The sequence below is a fragment of the Phoenix dactylifera genome, unplaced genomic scaffold (genome assembly GCF_009389715.1).
Source record: "Phoenix dactylifera cultivar Barhee BC4 unplaced genomic scaffold, palm_55x_up_171113_PBpolish2nd_filt_p 000305F, whole genome shotgun sequence".
Taxonomy (NCBI): domain Eukaryota; kingdom Viridiplantae; phylum Streptophyta; class Magnoliopsida; order Arecales; family Arecaceae; genus Phoenix; species Phoenix dactylifera.
In genome coordinates this window covers 327,388-347,378 of record NW_024067779.1, presented here as the reverse complement: position 1 = coordinate 347,378, position 19,991 = coordinate 327,388, and the positions used below count along the sequence as shown (strand labels likewise).

Below are 19,991 nucleotides of genomic sequence, written 5' to 3'. Positions count from 1 at the left end.
TTCCATGCCCTAGGTTCTCCTAAACTGATATCATTTTAATTGCATTTTCTTTATTAAATTTCTTAGTTTAATTTTCTTCACAAACTCTTCCCTTTAAATATTTTTATTTTTAAGAAAACAACTATACCCCAATCCCTGTGGATCGATACCCGTAATCACTATCCTACCAGATACGTGCTATTTATTTAGATTGATTCCCAATTAGCCAAAAAAAAAAAAAAATTTTGTGGTGATTGTTTAATTTTAATTTCAGCAAAAGTGTGAATGCATGCTTGATATACATACACCATTTAATCCGCACATAGTAAGGACAATCACCCCAACAAGATAAGAACTGGATTTTATTACCAGATTCTTGCCCAAATTAGGTGAATCAATTCTCACATAGCCATCACTTAAATTAAAATCAATTAGATGTTGGCCCCTAGGGACATTCGAGCTCAATAGGACGAAGATCACCGAAAGTTGCACCAATTTCGCTCTCTAGCTCAGTTAATGTCTAGGCAAGCTTTGTCCCTTTAAGGAAGACAGTTCATCTGTTCGAGGCAAGTGGTTTTTAAGTGGGACCTTTGCAACGCATCGTGACCCCCCCACTTACCTGGGAGCTTACCTGGTCAACTAAGTTCATTAGACCGGATTGGAGGCTTAGGTGCCCTCTTCAAACTAGTTAGGAGCTGTCTAGTAATTTTAGGGCAAATACAAGGATTTGATGTATTTTTCTTTTAGTGCATGCTTGACTGTATGTGATTGATCCGAAAAGTATTGGTGCATGCTAGGGTGTCGTTCCAAATCTCCTGAACTATTACCTTTTGACCCTGAAATAGAACGGACCCTTAGAAATATTCGAGCTGAGATCAGAACATTAGAATCAACTATACCCGGTATGATTTGATAAATATGCACTGCGTCTGGCTGAAGACGTTAAACTTAGGGCTTGTTGGGAGGCAACCCAATTTTCATAGATTATTTTTGCACATTTTCTTGTCGTATTTTTTCAGAAGTCCTCATATTACTAATGCAATTAAGGTACAATGTTTCTATCCTCCATATGCATCATATTTTTATCCAAAATAAAAATAATAAAAAAAACAATAAAAATAATAATATAATATTCAAAAAAAAATCATCAAAAAAAAAAAACATTGAGGACAATGTCTGATCTAGGTTGGGTGGTATAAGATTCGAATTTTTGAAGAAATTTTTCGAAATTTTTGATTTTGTGAATAAGTATTTCATCTCAAAAAAAAAAAAAAACCACCTAATTTCTATGCTTTAGTGCTGAAATGATAAACACACAAAGTATATAAAATCTAAAAAGCCCAATAACTAGTCAGGAGTAAGTCAATTTGAGTTCTTTTTATTAAAAGTTCTTTTAGTGAGTTGTAAGATAATTTTTACTTTAGAATTTTACAACACACATGGCCTACACTTCTAAGGGTTAGACATTATGTTGTTAAGTCTGGTAGCAACCTTGAGTCCTGATGAATCATACTTATCTAATTCACTTTTATCAAAAAAAAAAAAAGTGAATTTAGTCAGGTACATCGAAAAGGGCTACCTATTGTCAAAGGTCAGCGGGCTTGTAATGAGGAACCCGAGCATAGGTCCGTAGGGGAGTCTTGATGCCCAACACCTTATGCCATCTGGCGTGGGAGTGTTGACTGAATGCTCGCTACATGGAGGAATCATTACAAGAGTAAAAGTGCATAATTTATTTATAAAATCAAAATCAAAAAAAAAATGATGAAAGAGAAAAAGAGAAAATAATATTGACCTTGAAAAAAGACGATAGTGTGAAAGCCGTCGTTGTAAAAATTTGAGTAAACTGGAATATTACAGATAAAGCCCATGAGGTATTAAAGTAAATATCCACAACTCTCGAAATCCTGCAAGGTAGGATGATTTTGAATCAGTGATTAGGTCTTATCTGACCAATTCTTGGAAACTACTAGCTTTAGCAGTATTTTGGAGAATCTAAAGCCTTAGCTTGTGTATGGTCCAGATATCACCAAGCACCCAAGTATAAATAAGTCTTACAACTCCCTAACAGAAACTTAATGACTTCAACTTAAGTTGCATACTGACCTAGAATTTGGGCTGACTTAGTAATTAAAATTTTGTGTGCTTTTGAAATTCTTGACATTAAGGTATTTGAAATTAGATTTTATAAAACAATAAAATAAATTCTTTCGACAGCAGTTTGTGGGTATTTGAGCCGGAAACCCTCACGAGACAAAACTCGTCCACTAGGGCCACCTAGGGGTTTAAAGCCTTATTGCATACGGTAAATGCAATCGCGATTCTTGCGAAAGTGAGTTAGTTTTTTTTTATTTTGCTCAAGGATTAGCAAGATGTAGGTTGGGGGGTGTGATAAGTGCTAAATAATGCATAAATTAACCTTTTATTCATAGCACTTATCATTATTTTAATTCACATATTTCGTAAATTTAACCATAAAATATGTGTTACCATCATCATTGCATTTTAATAATTATCAGAGGTAATTCGAGTTGATTTAATTATTTAATGATTAAGCCTAATGAATGCAGGTCAAGTCAAACTTATTTGGGATGATCCCTGAATCCAAATCATATGCACCCCGTAAATCAAGACCCTCTGATTCAGTCACCCAACTCTTTTTCCACATGATCCGATTTTAATAAAATCTCTTCAATTATTTGTTTCTTATATCTCAAAGTATATCATCTAATTGCACGGATCTCAAAGCCTCAACCCATCCTTATTCCATCTCTAAACACAACCCCCAGCTCCTCTCCGTTGACAAAACAACTTAACTTCTCATATCCCCTTCATTACCATTCGGTATTTATCAACAAATCCCACGCTTATCCCATGAACAAAGCCAACCGTCACCAAACTCCAAGGAACAAATCTAATCCCGTTTGCAACCAGCCATCTCAGGATCTCATCCGCATCCTTCCCAATATCCCACGAACGGATCCCAGCTTCTTCCCCAGCCGTATTCTTCGTCCGTGATCCACCTTCATCCCAATCCGGACTTCTTCTCAGCTCTATCCGTGCAAGCCTCCACGGATCACGTCCACAAATAGAATCCCCTGTTTCAAAATCCCATCTTCCGGCTTAATCTCCCAACGACCCAGCCATTGTTTCACGTCCATGTTGATCCGGTCTGCATCTCAGCTGTGAGCCATATCCTCCTGAATCATCTGCGATCGAGCTTCTTCTTCCTAGCATCCCCTGTTTCCATCCGGATTCATCCCAGCATCTTCCGGATGAGCTCTCAACTGCCTCCCAGATTTCCTCTTCCGAATCCATCAGCATCCAGAGCATCTCCTCTCAGCCGAGATACTCTTAACTTCATGACTCCCTTTTCTTCCGCGATTCAGCCTCATCCTCTTCCCCGAATCTCCCAGCTTCATCCCGTTCACGGTCCAGTCATTCCATAAAATCCTAGCAACCCCACGATTCATCTTCATCTCCTCTGCTTCCGGATTACCCCTCAACCATCCAGCCGAGATCTTCTTCGCATCCTCCCAACCTTCTCCAAGATCCTCTCAGCCGTTCTTCCGTTCTTAGCTGCTCAACCAAAGATCAGACTGCCGTTTGCAAGGAGAAACATTCTCCCCTGCTCTGAGTGGATCAACATCCCAAGTGCATCCCGAGCTCCATGGAATCTTCTGTTTCGAAACAGAGCCGGATAAATCCACCGAGATCTTCTCTGATCACTAGCGTTCCAGATTGTTGTCAGCCTCTCCCAACGTCCGGATCAACTCGAACTTCCACAACCTTATCCACCCGTTCGGAAGAGCCACAAGGAAGAGAGAGAGAGAGATAGGTTGCCTATATAAGGGAGGACTTCTGATCAAACGAGGGCATTCCTCCTCTTCCCCACCAGGGGAGGGGACTGCTCCCTTTCTTCCTTCTTCTCCCACCGATCTCTTCTCAGGAGGGAATACCAGAGAAATAAAAAAATAAGCAGAGGAGGAAGGGAGGAAGGAATTAGGAAAGGAAGGGAGGAAGAAGATGGAAGCTCTTCGTGCTGCTGCTATCGTCCACAACTATATGCAGGGCTGATTTCTTCTCCAGGGCTGGATGCCGCCCTAACAAAGGGATAAGGGTTTTATATTTTTTTTATATTCTTGGGGTTGTATGAACTTATTATTTTTAATGAATACCTTCTTTTGAATCATATTTAATTTCTGTGATTTTAAGTATGATGTTCGTACAACTGTTCTTCATGATCACTAAGTAAATATAAGATAGTCCATGCTTAGGGAAGATGCGATGTGCTGCCACCTTAGATTAAGGTAGACATTTCATGCCAACTGAAGATGGATTATGCCCACACTTTTGTGAAATTTTATTCGAATGCTTATTAGGCTTGTAGCCAATTTGCATGTTTATCCAAGAATAAATTAAAAATATAATTAATCCTTGTTCCGATGTTAATGGTGAATTCCATGCCCTAGGTTCTCCTAAACTGATATCATTTTAATTGCATTTTCTTTATTAAATTTCTTAGTTTAATTTTCTTCACAAACTCTTCCCTTTAAATATTTTTATTTTTAGGAAAACAACTATACCCCAATCCCTGTGGATCGATACCCGTAATCACTATCCTACCAGATACGTGCTATTGCGTGGTCTTTAAAGTTGACTATCAAAACCCTAGAGCCGTCTCCTACGTCGTCTCCGACCGTCCTTAGGGCTTTTCCGTCGACCCTCTTCCGTCCCTTAGGTTTCATTCCTCTTCCCTAGGTCAAGAATGCCTCGTAAATCGGTTGTCTCGAGCCGGAAGAGGCCCCAACCCGCGACCGGTGCCGAGCGACGGTCCAAAGCTCGGAACGATCCCGTGAGGCCACAACCTCCGGTTCGTTCCCCGCTGAGGGCGGTTCCTTCGCGACCGTGCACCGGGAAGGCGGTCTCCACCGGGAGATACGTCAACTTTGACTATCTCTCCTGGGAGGGCTTCACCATAGGAGAGAGGTTAAGGGCCCAAGGTTTAGAGTTCTTTTGTTCCTTAGATCTCCCCACATACCTAGGGCTAGTTAGGGAGTTCTATGGTACAGTGTCTTGGGGCAATGGGGGGATATAGGGAACCGTAGCAGGTGCCCCATTATTTATTTCGGAGGATTTCGTTGCTCAAATCCTCCATCTTCCCCAAGTAGGGGTATCTCCCACTCATCCCGAGGACAGGACTGAGGCCCTTACGGCCATTTTAGGGAGTCCACCCCAGTCCCCCCTAGATGAGGTGTCCGCTAGCTCACTTTCAGTTGAGATGCGGCTCCTCCTGAGCATTATTTCTAGGACACTATTCCCTAAAACCGGCCGTTTTGACTTTGTGTCTGAGAGGGACCTAGCCCTTATGTTCTACCTCCTTCAGGATACTCCAATAAACTTCCCCAAACTCATCTACAAATACCTATGTGAGCCACTAGACAGACCTAGGCTCACCCTTCCTTATGGGATGCTGTACACTCTTATCTTTAGGGAGTCTGAGATCCCCATTCCTGAGGGGGAACCCTCTCGCGCATTGTGATGGACAGATCGCATGGGTGAGGGAACCCTACACAGGATGGGATTTCATAAGGTAGAGGGAAACTGGGTTAGGAAACCATCCTCCTCCACACCTACCACTAGACGCTCCCCCAGTCCTGATCCAGATTCAGACTATCCTACCTTTCCCTCCACCTCAGCTCCCACCACCTCAGCCGGACCCTCCTCCTCAGCTCCACCCACTCAGCCGATGGAGCTTCGGATTTCTCCTGAGCAGCTCCGGGAGTTGCGGTAGGAGATTGTTCGGGATCTTCGGGACGACCTGCTGAGGGAGCTCCGAGGTCCAGCCCCTGCACCTTCTTCTGCATTGGTTCCCTCCCTATCAACCGTGACCGAGATGACGGCTCATCTGAGGGAGGAGATCTTCAATGTCAGAAGCCTGATACAAGCCCAGTTCTCCAACATGAGCGATGTCACAAGCAACACACGGAAGATGCGAGATGACATCCGACACGATATGGGCACTACTAGTCAGGGGGCCGAGCGCTTGGCGAATGTGTTGATCGCCAAGCTGGACACACTCCAGGAGAGTGTGACGGAGCTCTCCTCGATTCACAGCAGAGCTACCTCGGCGATTATCACACAGTTAGGGCACGTCACCGATGCGGTCACCATACTCATGGAATAGTCCAGACTGCCCAAGGGAGCCGCATCCTCCTCCAAGAAGCCCTAGCTCATTTATTGTATTTTGACATGTATTTACTGCTTTACTTATTGTATTCACAAATGTACTTACATATACATCAATACAATGAGTAGACAATTTTCTTCAATATTGTGCACATTGATCTCTACTTGCTTGTGTGTTCTGCTTACTTCCTTTTTGATGCAATGACAAAAAGGGGGAGAAATATATTTAATAGATATGTAAAAGGAATCAATGAAAATCAATAAAAAGAAAATTTTTATAACACACAAGAATTTGTTCCTAGTGGATTCGATACCTCGAGGCTTATTATCTCTCTGTTGGGGCTCCTAATGGAGTAATCTCCAGAATCTATTCAAGGGATATTTGGAGATTAGTTGAATCATACTTAAGAACAAATTGGCAGATTTTTCCTCTAGAAACCAAAAACTTAAGTCCAAAAGCTTCAATACACTAAAAGAAAATTCTGAGATTCAAAACAGAGTTGAATGCATGTGTTGAGGGGGAGAATCTGAATTTTTTAAGAAAGCAAAATCATTAAAAATATATAAGCCAAACAATTGATTGCATGATATGAAGGCTTATATAATTCCAAATAAAAGGGGGAGCCTTAACTTCAAAATTTATTGTTTCACACCTTTCAAGTTTGGATAAATTAAAATAACTAGACACTTGAATTCATGTTCAAATTTTACTATAATTTTCCTTGTTTGTTGAGCAATTCACTTTACATATACTCAATGTTTTGTCATCATCAAAAAGGGGGAGATTGTGGAGTGATTGATTATAACCCTATTTGATTTTGATGAGCTCAAAGCATTTGAGTATATCTTGTGTTTACTAATGAATTCAATCTAGTGTTTCAGTGATATCTCTGTAAATTTATGGTTAAGTGTCTCTAGATTTGGTTCAAGACAATTTGGATAAGTTAAGAAGCCTATATGAACCAAAGTCTGAGACTCAAGTCGACTCCGGGATATTACGAGTCGACTCCAAGCGTATCAGAGGCACTGGCACAGGCTCGCGTCGACTCCTATAGTGTAATGGTAGCGCTTAATTCCTTCTTGACTAGTTTTGATATTAATTCCATACTAGCATGTCCTAGTCTACGATGCCAAAGCCAACTTGTTTTATTTTTTTTTCTTCATTAGTAATTAAGCATAATTCATTTTTCTTTCCTAAGTCCTGAAGATCTACCATGTAAATATTTCTTTGCCTTTGTCCTACAAGTACAATGCTATTGTCTTTAGGATTTGTGATTATGCATACTGAAGCTTCAAATGTGACTTTAAATCCTTTATCACAAAATTGACTTATGCTAAATAGATTATGTTTCAAACCCTTAACTAATAAGACATTTTCTATGAAAATAGATGGAGTAATGAAAATTTTACCCTTTCTAATGATATACCCTTTACCATTGTCTCCATAGGTTACTACTCCACCCTTCTTTGATTTCAAGGTGACAAATTGGTCTACGTCACCGGTCATGTGTCTTGAACAGCCGCTATCTAGATACCATCGTTTTTCCACTTTATCAGCTGCAAGACACCCCTGCAATCAAGATCAAGAAAGAGCTTTAGGTACCCAAACTATGTTGGGTCCTTTAGGGTTAGTACTTGATGTTCCTTTTGGAACCCAAACTTTCTTGAATTTAATCTTATGATTATTACTTAATTTGTTTTGACTGGACTTTCTATAGTTACATTCATATGCTTTATGTCCTAATTTATTGCAGCAATGACAAGTAATATTTTCATTTTTAGCTTTTACAAAAATGTTCTTTAAGTATTTTTGTTTCCTATTTGTTTTATATCCTAATCCAGCCTTATCATATACAACTTTTTGACTGTCAAGAATCATATTTAATTTGGTAGAACTAAGTGTAAACTTATCTACTGTGGATTTATATTTTTCAGCATCTTCTTTTAACTTGACATTTTCAGCAATTAGATTCTTGGTTTCATTTGTAAGTTTCATACTTAATGTTTCATAGTTATGAGATAGTTTTAACTTATCTTTGACAAGAGACTGATTTTCTTCTTTTAGAACTTTATTTTTATTGATTAGTTTTCTATGTTCTTCCATGAGTTCTAAGAATGCATCATGTAATTCATCAACAGTAAAATCACATTCAAGTTCAGAATCTACCTCATCGTCATTGGCCATATGACACATTTGGGCCGTCTCTTGATGATCTTCCTCTTCTGAACTCGACTCCTCACTTTCACTCCATTCAGCCATGAAGTTCTTCTTTTTCAGTTTTCTTGCCATCCATTTCAAATCTGGGCAGTCTATCTTATAATGCCCGGGTTTGTTACACTCATAGCAAATAGGAGTTTCCTTCTCCTTTTCTTTATCCTTACCCTTTTTTTTGCTTGAGCTACTTTGAAGAAGGGTTTCTTTTTATGAAATCTATTCTTACCTCTCATAAATTTTCTGAATTTTCTTCCAAGCATAGCCATCCCTTCTTCATCAAATTCATCATCATCATCTGAATCTTCCGACTCAGTTTGTTGTTTAGGGATGGTAGACTTTAGGGCAATGGGCTTTCTTCTCTTGACCTCATCTTCCGAATTTTGCCTCATGGTCAACTCATGGGTCATGAGTGATCCTAGAAGTTCCTCTAATTGGAGTGTGTTGAGGTCCTTAGCTTCCTGAATTGCGGTTACCTTGGCCTCCCAAATTCTTGGTAGAGACCTGAGAATTTTTCGCACCAATTCAGAGTTAGTGTAAGACTTTCCTAAACTCTTAAGCCCATTTATAATTTCAGTAAAACGAGTAAACATATCAGTTATGGACTCAGTAGATTCAATTTTAAACAATTCATACTTGTGTACTAATATGTTTATTTTTGACTCCTTAACTTGATTGGTCCCTTCATGAGTGGTGCAAAAATAAAACTGCTCTCCCAAGTGCAGGAGAATCGCACAAGTAATATAACTCAGGAGTCCGAGGTCGATTCCTCAGGAAACGATCTATAGATTATTAGCGTAATTTTTAGATGTAATTTTCAGTTGATTTTCAAAATTTAAAAGCAAAGGATTAATAGATAATTAAACAAAGTTCAAGAATATAAAGAAGGCTAGGGATCCGGAATCCTCCTTAACAATATTACTTTCAACAAATAAACTCGGTGATTCTTGATTAAAGATTAATAAGATAGAGTAGTTCTAATCATGGAGTATACAATCTGAAAATATGAATTCAACATCTAAGTATTTATCGTACCGGTTACGTCTACGACAAATCAAAAATCGAAACAATCCATGCATCAATACCTATATAAACCATAAAAGATCTATCAAATAAATATTCAAGAATTCAAAACATACCAATATATATAAAACAATTAGAATAAAAGATTAGAGTATACTTGATGAAAGCAACATGACAAGGATTCATCCATCACCCTTTGCCTAAAGAGTTAGCAAGCCATTACAAACATCAACTCCCCTATTTTTTTTCCTTTTCTTTTCCGAAACAGGGCATACCCTGTTTCTTTTTCTTTTTTTTTTTCTTCCCAAACGGCTGGAGCTCCTCCTCTGTTTCCTTCCTTCAACCGCAGCAGCCCCCCCCCCCCGCGCCTCTGTTCTTCCTCTTCTTCTCCCCCCAAAATGAGCCCCCCTATTCCTTTTTATACAATGAAAACCTCCCCAAATTTTGAATAATCTTCCAAGCAAATCAAAACAGACGCTGGAATCTGGGACTCAGATGCTGGAAAATCGCTGGGACTCGGATGATGCGCTGGTGGGGAGGAAGATCCGGAAGCGAGTGAGAGCTGAAGATGAAGCTTGGACTGCTGGCGCTTGGGATTCGGATGATTGGATCGAACGCAGGAGATGGGGCGTGGACGAGTGCTGGGATGAGCGGACGAACGGGATGAATGGGGCTGGGAGGTAATCGCGGCTGGATCCGGCGCTGAAAATCAGATCACGGATCCGGGAGGAAGGAGACCACCACGGACAGCTGGGTGTTGGGCTCGGGATGCTGCTATGAACCTCACGAACGGCTGGGAGGCGTGTGAGGCAAGCGGAAGATGACCAGATCGTGGATCCGGGAGGTGATCGCGGGACTTGGGATTCCTTGCTTGTTCCGTTGCAGAAGGATGCGAAGATGCTGGGAACTCAGGGGATGCAAGATGGACGCTGGCTCACATGCGGAAAAGGAATGGCTGAAGAGCCGGCTGCGGGATGGAGGAGGCGGCTTCACAGGCTCGGGCGGACGTTTGGGTGCGAGAGAATCGCGCGTGCTTCGCGGAAGAACGGAGGAGGCGGACGGCTGGGACGCTGATGGACGAAGGAGCTGATCGTGGAGATCTGAGAGGAGCTGGGATGCAGTGAAGACGGGGTGGCTGGGACGCAGACGCTGGAGTTGCGTGGGATAGCCAACCAATACTTGGAATATTTCCCCAACTACACGTGATCTTTCTTTATTTTGATCCCCAATGTGCTCTAGAAGCTGTGGCATATAGACATGTGTAGCTCCGGTGCAAGTATGCTTGACCAGGTTCAATTATGCTCCTAACATCATCAGGCTTGGAGCCATGCCTTATCCCAAACTATACAAAATGCGCATTTAAACTCTTGATTTACAATAACCTATGCACCACAAAAATATAATATTAATGCAACACTTTTATCATTATTTATTAGCAATAATATTAATTTAAACAACGTGTAGAACGCACTTTTGTGCTCTCATCACACCCCCCAACTAGCTTATTGCTAGTCTCTAGTAATTAACGAGCAAACGATAATGAGGACACAAAAGATGTGGTCTAACCTATGACTTTTTATTGAAGCTAAAGACACAAAACTAAGATACGTACCCATTTTCGTAGGGCATCACGATTGCACTTAGCTCGTGCAACAAGCCGTTAAACCCCTAAGTTACCCTAGTGGACGAGTGTTGTCTCGTGAGGGTTTGCAGTAATGTTACCCACAAACATCATTCATAAAATGATATACAATGAAATCTAAGTCAATACACATGTGATATATGTTTTTTTTTTTTTTTTTTTTTCAAGCTTGGCAACTATCAAAGCAAGGGGAATACTAAAGTGTAGTATGCATAAACAGAATGACTTTCTTAAAGCACTAATACCTCCACCACAACATGGTACCGCTTGAATTTTAGGTGCACTACTCAAGTTCGCAAGTGTTTACTACAGTTTATTAGAACCTGATCTATCAAATTTTCAGAATATCACATGTTGTCTACATTCGTCAAGAATGGTTCGTATGTAAAGAAAGAGCTATAAATCCTAACTAAATATCCAAAGTACACAAAGGTCCAATACAATGGAGTCAAACCAGCCATTACCACATGTCACTGGGTTCAGCCCGACCAACCCTATTCATGTTTTTTTTTTTTTTTTTTTTTTAAACACATATGGTGATTACAATAGTCCAACCCCCTTAGGCTCTGGCAAGGTCCATGTAGCGAGTTTTCGGCCAATGACTCTTGATCCAGTTGGCTCAAAGCATTAGGTGAAAACACCCCTCGGGCTTAATTACTCGAACCAAACTACGCCACGAGGTTAGACTTGTCATCTCCTCATTTATTTATTTATTTAAATTTTTTTTTTCAAAATAGAGAAGGTAAACTGAACCATATAATGTGACTGTAACGTGACTATAGGTCAACCAAGATCGGAACATAAGGCACTTAGATGATCTAGCCGGGGTATTCAACCTCTATCTTTATGTGAAAACCAAATCAAGAACCTTATAGTACGGACAAGGATACTCGTACTTCTTTTACAGATATGGCTTAATAAAAATGCATTAAACAAATGTGAACTCCTGAGGCCTTCCTATAATCATTAAATACATGTGCGGGGATCTAATAATAGGTCTCTAATCAGTCATAGTACGCATGTATTCCTTGCCTTAATAGTTGCACAAACTCAATATGAAAATACATGTGCATTTGCTTAGAAAAGAATGCAAAAACTTTTTTTTTTTTTTTTTAGAATACTTCCCTCCCCCCAACTTAAACATTGCATTGTCCTCAATGTAATAGATACAAGAAAATTATAATGAAAGACAGTAGAGAAAATAATATTGGAGAGAAGAGGAATACCTTGAACTGTTGATATCCAGAAAATAAAACCTACAAAACTAGAAAAATAATCCTAACTAATATACACATACCTTTGCCTTCATGTTCAGTCATAAGAAGGCTCCCCCAAGAAAAAGGAGTCTTCTTCATCTGCAAAATTCTCAAGAAAAGGTTTAAGTCTGTGTCCATTTACCTTAAAAATTCTACCATTCCGTGGATTCTCAATCTCAACCGCCCCATGTGGAAAAACAGTTTTTATAATGTAAGGACCTGTCCATCTTGATCGCAACTTACCAGGAAACAGATGTAAGCGGGAGTCATAACAAAGAATTTTTTGTGAAGGTTTAAAAGATTTTCTTAAAATTGATCTATCGTGCCTAATTTTCATTCGTTCTTTAAAAAGTCTAGCATTGTCATAAGCATCTCTGCGAATCTCATTAAGCTCGTTCAATTGCAATTTTCTAGCTGGACCGGCATCTTGTAAATCAAAATTCAATTTTCTAATTGCCCAATACGATTTATGTTCTATTTCTACGGGCAAATGACACGCTTTTCCGTAGACTAGCCGGTAGGGAGACATGCCAAGAATGGTTTTGTATGCAGTACGGTAAGCCCATAATGCATCTGATAGTTTCAAGGACCAATCCTTTCGTGATGGGTTCACCGTTTTTTCTAAAATTCGTTTAATCTCCCGATTGGCTAACTCTACCTGACCACTAGTTTGCGGGTGATATGGGGTAGCAACTCTGTGGGTGACACCATATTTTTTTAATAATGTCTCAAAAGGCTTATTACAAAAGTGTTTTCCCCCATCACTAATTATGACCTTAGGCATCCCAAATCATGAAAAAATATTTTCTTTCAGGAATTTCAAAACAGGTTTGTGATCGTTGGTTCTACAGGCGATAGCTTCTACCCATTTAGATACATACTCAACACCGACTAAAATGTACTCATATCCGAAAGATGGTGGGAATGGGCCCATGAAATCGATGCCCCATATGTCAAAAATCTCAATAGTAGTAATGGGCTGAAGAGGCATCATTTGCCTACGAGTTAGACTCCCAACACGTTGACATGGGTCACATGTCCTACAGAACTCGTGGGCATCTTTAAATAGTGTAGGCCAATAAAAACCACATTGCAATACCTTAGCTGCCGTTTTCTTAGAAGCAAAGTGTCCACCACAAGCATCAGTGTGACAGAAAAAAAGTACGCTTTGTATATCATGATCTGGTATGCATCGTCTAAAAATTTGGTCATTACAATATTTAAATAAATAGGGTTCGTCATAGTAATAATTCTTTACTTCGCGCAAGAAAATTTTTCTATCTGTCGACCCCCAATGTTCCGGCATTCGGCTTGTAACAAGAAAATTTACAATATCTGCATACCATGGTATACTAGAAAGTGCAAACAACTGCTCTTCAGAGAATGAGTCTTTGATGGGAAACTGTGGCACTGAATCATGAAAAACTAATCGTGATAAATGGTCAGCAACCACATTCTCTACTCCCTTTTTATCTTTAATGGTGATGTCAAATTCTTGGAGTAGAAGTATCCATCGTATTAAGCGTGGTTTGGCCTCTTTCTTATCCAGCAAATATTTTAACGCTGCATGGTCCGTGAAGATAACAATAGGAGCACCAAGGATATAAGAGCGAAATTTATCTAAGGCAAATACTACAGCAAGCAATTCCTTCTCGGTGGTGGTGTAATTCATTTGAGCATCGTTTAAGATTTTGCTTGCATAGTAAATGACATATGGCTTATTATCCTTGCGTTGTCCTAGGACGGCTCCTATCGCATAGTCGCTAGCGTCGCACATAATCTCAAAAGGTAAGGACCAATCAGGTGGTCGTATGATGGGTGCAGTGCTAAGCATAGACTTTAACTTTTCGAATGCCTTCTGACAGGTTTCAGTCCAATTGAATGGTGTATCAAGGGACAGGAGGTTACATAATGGTCGAGCTATGACACTAAAGTCCTTGATGAACCTCCTATAAAATCCGGCGTGACCCAAAAATGATCGAACATCTCTAACCGTCTTGGGTGCAGGTAGCTTAGCAATTAAATCGATCTTAGCTCTATCTACTTCCATGCCCTTCGATGAAACAATATGTCCTAGGACAATTCCCTTTGGTACCATGAAGTGGCATTTCTCCCAATTCAATATCAAATTCTTTTCTATTCATCGAGCTAAGACTGCTTGTAAATGTGACAAGCAATCATCAAATGAGTAACCAAAAATGGAGAAGTCATCCATGAACACTTCCAAAAACTTCTCGTTCATGTCTTCAAAGATGCTGAGCATGCATCTTTGGAATGTTGCAGGTGCATTACACAACCCGAATGGCATTCGTCGGAAAGCAAATGTGCCAAAAGGACAAGTGAAGGTAGTCTTCTCTTGATCTTCTGGTGAAATTTCAATTTGATAATATCCCGAATAGCCATCGAGAAAACAATAGAAATCATGCCCTGCAACTCTCTCCAACACTTGGTCTAGGAAGGGTAGAGGAAAGTGATCCTTTCGTGTGACCAAATTCAGCTTTCGGTAGTCGACACACATGCGCCAACTCGTCGGGACACGAGTTGGAACTAGTTCACCTTGTTCATTTTCTACTACCGTCAAACCCGACTTCTTAGGAACGACTTGAGTAGGGCTTACCCACTTGCTGTCGGAAATTGGGTAAATAATACCCACGTCAAGCAACTTGAGGACTTCTGCCTTAACCACGTCTCTCATCGTAGGGTTCAGCATTCGTTGCATTTGCCTTGTGGTTTTGGCATTGTCCTCCAAATATATCCGATGCGTACAGATTAAGGGGCTAATCCCCTTCAAGTCTGCAATAGACCACCCTAAGGCTCCTTTATGATTCTTTAGAACACCAACTATTTTTTTTTCCTGAGTATGATCAAGTCCAGACGAGATGATTACAGGAAAAGTGTCATCGGGTCCAAGAAAAGCATACTTAAGTTCCTTTGGTAAGGGTTTCAATTCGGGCTTGGGTGCTTGCTAATGGGATGGTACTATTTTCGCCTCTTGAGGCGACAACCTCTCAAATTCTCCTACTTTTGGTCTCCATCCAGTGACCATCTTGATATCCAGATTATCCACAATAGGTGTGACTGACAAATCATCATCATCAGTTCCATTAGGACACCAATCAATTAAGCTATCATTGGATGGGTCGTTAATTGCTTTAGCTAACAAATATTCTTCTGCGATGGTTTCAACCCAATCAACCTCCTTACTCTCTTCGGGATCGTTGGGTTGTTTGCACACATTAAAAATGTTCAGTTCTAAGGTCATGTTACCAAAAGAAAGCTTCATGACGCCATTCCTACAATTAATCAATGCATTAGAAGTTGCAAGGAATGGACGTCCTAAAATGACCGGAATCTGAGACTGTGAGTTCGAAGCTGGATGTGTGTCCAATACGATAAAATCGACAGAAAAGTAGAACTTGTCTACTTGGACTAATACATCCTCGATAATCCCCCTTGGAATTTTAACTGATTTGTCAGCTAATTGCAAAGTGACGGAGGTTGGCTTCAACTCACCTAAACCAAGTTGCTCATATACAGAATATGGCAACAAATTCACACTCGCCCCTAAATCTAACAATGCTCGCTCTATCCTAAAGTCACCTATGATGCACGAGATGGTTGGGCAACCTGGATCTTTATATTTAGGGAGAATGTTGTGCTGCAAAATAGCACTCACATTTTCAGTTAAAAATGCCTTCTTCTTAACATTTAATCGGCGTTTAACAGTACACAAGTCCTTCAAAAATTTGGCATATGAGGGTACTTGTTTGATTGCATCAAGAAGAGGTATATTGATTTTTACTTGTTTAAAAAGCTCAAGAATTTCAGAGTTAGGTTCGAGCTTTTGCAACGGCTTTAACCGTTGTGGAAAAGGTGGAGGAAAAGGACATTCAACTTTCTTAGTAGAAGTTGGGACCTCAACTTCTTCTTTGTCCCTTTCATCGACTTTGGGAGCATCAGAATTAGAAGTGACTTGCGGTCTCAATTGGACAGTTTGATCAATGACTTTCCCATTACGCAAAGTCATGATGCTCTTTGCATGCTCTGTATGTGAACTAGAAGGAGCCGTATTATTACTACCGTGCACTTGTGGGTTAGGTTGGGGTTGAGCTGGAAGCTTACCCTTTTCTTGGGTACTTAGGACGGTAGTCAACATTGACAATTGGTTCCTTATGTCTTCAAAATTTTGAGTATTTTGAGCATTGATATTAGCTTGACCTTGTAGAAAAGTTTGTATGGATTGCAATGTATCCTCGATATTTGGCTTTTGAGAAGGTGGTGATGCAAAAGTAGGATGTGCAGGTGGAGGAGCTGAATGGTGTGACTGTTGAGAATGATCATTTCTCCACCTAAAATTTGGATGATTCTTCCAACCAGGGTTATAGGTATTCGAGTATGGATCGTTATAAGGCTTTTGGTAGGAGTTCATAGCATTTGCTTGATCGTGCAAGACTTCTTTGAATGCCGGTATGGTGGAGCAATCTGTAGTGGTATGACTCGACATATCGCAGTGTTGCCCAGTAGATACAACCCAAGAGGGGGGGTGAATTGGGTCTTTCAAAACTTTTATGCTACTTCTAAAACTTTTTGATTAACTATGCTAAGTTGTATAGATGCACAGTGAAAGTTAAACTTAGCAAGGGTTTGATGTATAGACTTCGACTTGATTAAATATGCTTGCAACTAAAGGATGTGCGGATAAGAATTAAGCAAGCAATTTATCTAAGTAAGTAAGTGTGTTAGTTAGACAATAACTAGAGGTATTACAAACACAAAGGACATATAGTGGTTCGGTGCACCCCAGCACCTACATCCACTCCCCAAGACCTCTTGGGAATTTCACTATAATCCTACCGATTACAGCCGGTTGTTTTACAAGCTCACAACCCAACTTGTTGTATTACGAGCGCACAACGAACTCGGTCGGTTTTCCCAGGCTCACCGACTAGAACCACTCCGATTGTTTTTCCGGGATCACAATCGAACCCTACTCATTGGTTTTACCCTCGGCTCACCAACAAACCTAACACAGTTGGTTTTTCCTTTGGCTCACCAACAAACCTTACACAGTTGGTTTTCCCTTTGACTCACCAACAAACCTTACACAGTTGGTTTTCCCTTTGGCTCACCAACAAACCTTAACCCCTTGATTCAATCCCTTGATTGAATCAAGTTACAAGATATTAAAACAAAGTATAAAACAAAACAAAGCTTCTTAAACAAGCAAATATGACAATATAAACAAATAGAGTAAAGAGAAGCCCTCAAACGAGTTTTGAAGATGAAGGAGCCCGGCTTCTTCTTTACTTGACCCTCTTCTGATTTGGCACGAAGTAGAGGATCACCGAGGCAGCACACGGATGGAGAAGAAGCTTTGGGATTCACTTGGATGCTCTTCTTCTCTCTATTTTACTTTGAATGGCCCTTTTGTGCTTATGGGAGATTTCCCTTGTAATCTCTTTGGAATCTCTTTCCTAAATGATCTCTCCCACTTCCATTAGTTCTCCCCTAGCTCTCTTCTTGTTTTTATAGCTTTAGATGGCGTGGAAACAAGAATATAGCCGTTAGAGATAAGAAAAAGAGCCGTTGGACACAGTCTGCATTTCCTGACAATGTTACCGTTGGGATCGGAGTCGACTCGCGCGATCAGGAGTCGGCTCGCCTGTTGCAGGAGTCGGCTCGTATTTTACCGGAGACGACTCGGCCACTGTTCCAAATTTGAATTAATGTGCTTGCCTCGACTGGGAGTCGACTCGTCTTAACCTAGAGTCGACTCGCCAACTTCTGGAGCTGACTTGGCAATTTCGGAGTCGGCTCATCCACTGAAGTCCGTGGATCCAATTTTGAATTTTGTCCTCTCGAGTCGACTCGACTGTCCTGGGAGTCGACTCGAATCTCAGAGCCCGAACTCCCGATCCTCTGTCTTTTGGCTCGTCCAGTCTTGGAGTCGACTCGAACTTCCTTGGAGTCGACTCGGCTCTCAGTTTCTGAAAATTAGTCTTCTGTGTCTTTGGTGAAGTGCTGCCTTGGAGTCGACTCGAGCTGTCTGGGAGTCGACTCGAATCTCAGAGTCAGCAAATTAGTCTTCTGTCTTCTTTGGGGTCGCGGTGTCTCGGAGTCGACTCGTGCAATGCGGGAGTCGACTCGAATCTCAGAGTCCAGAAACTGCCCTCTGATTTTTTCTTTATGTACCGCTGAGAGTCGACTCTTGCTTTCTTTGGAGTCGACCTGCCAACCATCGGAGTCGACTCGCGTTCCACTGGAGTCGACTCGAATTTCAGATCCGAAAACTGCTCTCTGACTTTTCTGCCTGTGACTCCTAGGAGTCGATTCATACTTCTCCGGAGTCGACTCGGTAAACATTGGAGTCGACTCGAATTCCTCAGGAGTCGACTCGAAGACTATTCTTTTGAATTTTTCCTTTGATTTTACTCCTCCAATTTGAATCCTTTGAACTTTAAGCTTGGGCCAATAAATTGTAGCTTTCTTCCAACTTGAGAGCTTTGGAGGCCTTCTTGTGTTCTCCCAACTTGCTATGTTCCTTGCAAAATAAATATCTTTCTCCTTGCAACATAAACATTAGTATCTATACTTCAAGGTTTTGTGATCATCAAAATCAATCTATGAATCAATCTTTGGGTCATCACGCAGATACCACAACACTCGTTTCTAAGCTCTATAGTTTTGACAGGCTCAACCTTCCTAAGCTCAATTTCTTCTACCTTCCTAGTGAGGGCTGCCATTTTAGCGTGAAGATCATCCTCAGTTCTGAGGTTGTAAAGGCCTCCATGTACAGAGCTAGTAGGCTTAGGCAAAGACTTGTTGTTTCTATCCCCGTTATCCCAAAGTTGGGCAGTCTCAGCAAGGGAATCCAAATACTCCCATGCCTCATCAGGTTGTTTTTCTAAAAATCTACCATTGCACATGGTCTCTACAAATTGTTTCAACTGTGGAGATAAACTTTCATAAAAGAAGCTAATGGTTCTCCAAGTTTCGAATCCGTGATGAGGGCATGAGAGAAGAAGGTCTTTAAATCTTTTCCAACATTCATAAAATGTTTCATTATCTTTTTGTTGGAAATTGCTGATATGTCTTTTCAAAAAAGTTAGTCCTTTGTGTGGGAAAGAACTTCTTTAAAAATTCTCTCTGCATATCTTGCCAATTTCTTATTGATCTAGGTCGCAAAGAGTTTAGCCATGTTTTGGCCTTATCCTTTAGAGAGAAAGGAAACAATGTCAACTTGAGGACATCCTCGGTGACGTTTGGCACTCTAAATGTAATGCTCAATTCTTCAAAATCCTTTAAATGAAGATACGGACTTTCGGACTCTAACCCATGAAACTTGGGCAGCAATTGGATTACCCCTGGTTTGATGTCAAAATGTCCTACATTATCAGGAAAAATTATGCATGAAGGCTGACTAGTCCTAGCCGGTTGTAGGTATTGTCTTAGAGTCATAACATGGGGTTCTCGATCTCGATTGTGGTGACTCCCCACATCTTCATTTAGATCAGCCATCTCACAAGGTGTGAGATATTGGGAAGGAATTTCAGGGGTATGTCCTAAGGGATGATCTAAAGTTGTACGACTTAATCAACCAGTGTCGTCCCTATTCCACTTTAGCATGCAAAATATTTCCCTCTCTTTTTTTTTCTTTTTTTTTCTTTTTTTTAAATTAAAAAAATAAATA

The 19,991-nt window shown here is 40.5% G+C and overlaps 1 non-coding gene across 1 annotated transcript; it reads left to right on the top strand.

Annotated features, from left to right (window-relative positions):
- Window positions 1-19,297: 19,297 nt before the first annotated feature.
- On the top strand, window positions 19,298-19,407 carry LOC120105536. Its single transcript, XR_005507921.1, has one exon. It is a non-coding gene; the product is annotated as a small nucleolar RNA R71 (small nucleolar RNA).
- The last annotated feature ends 584 nt before the right edge of the window (window positions 19,408-19,991 follow it).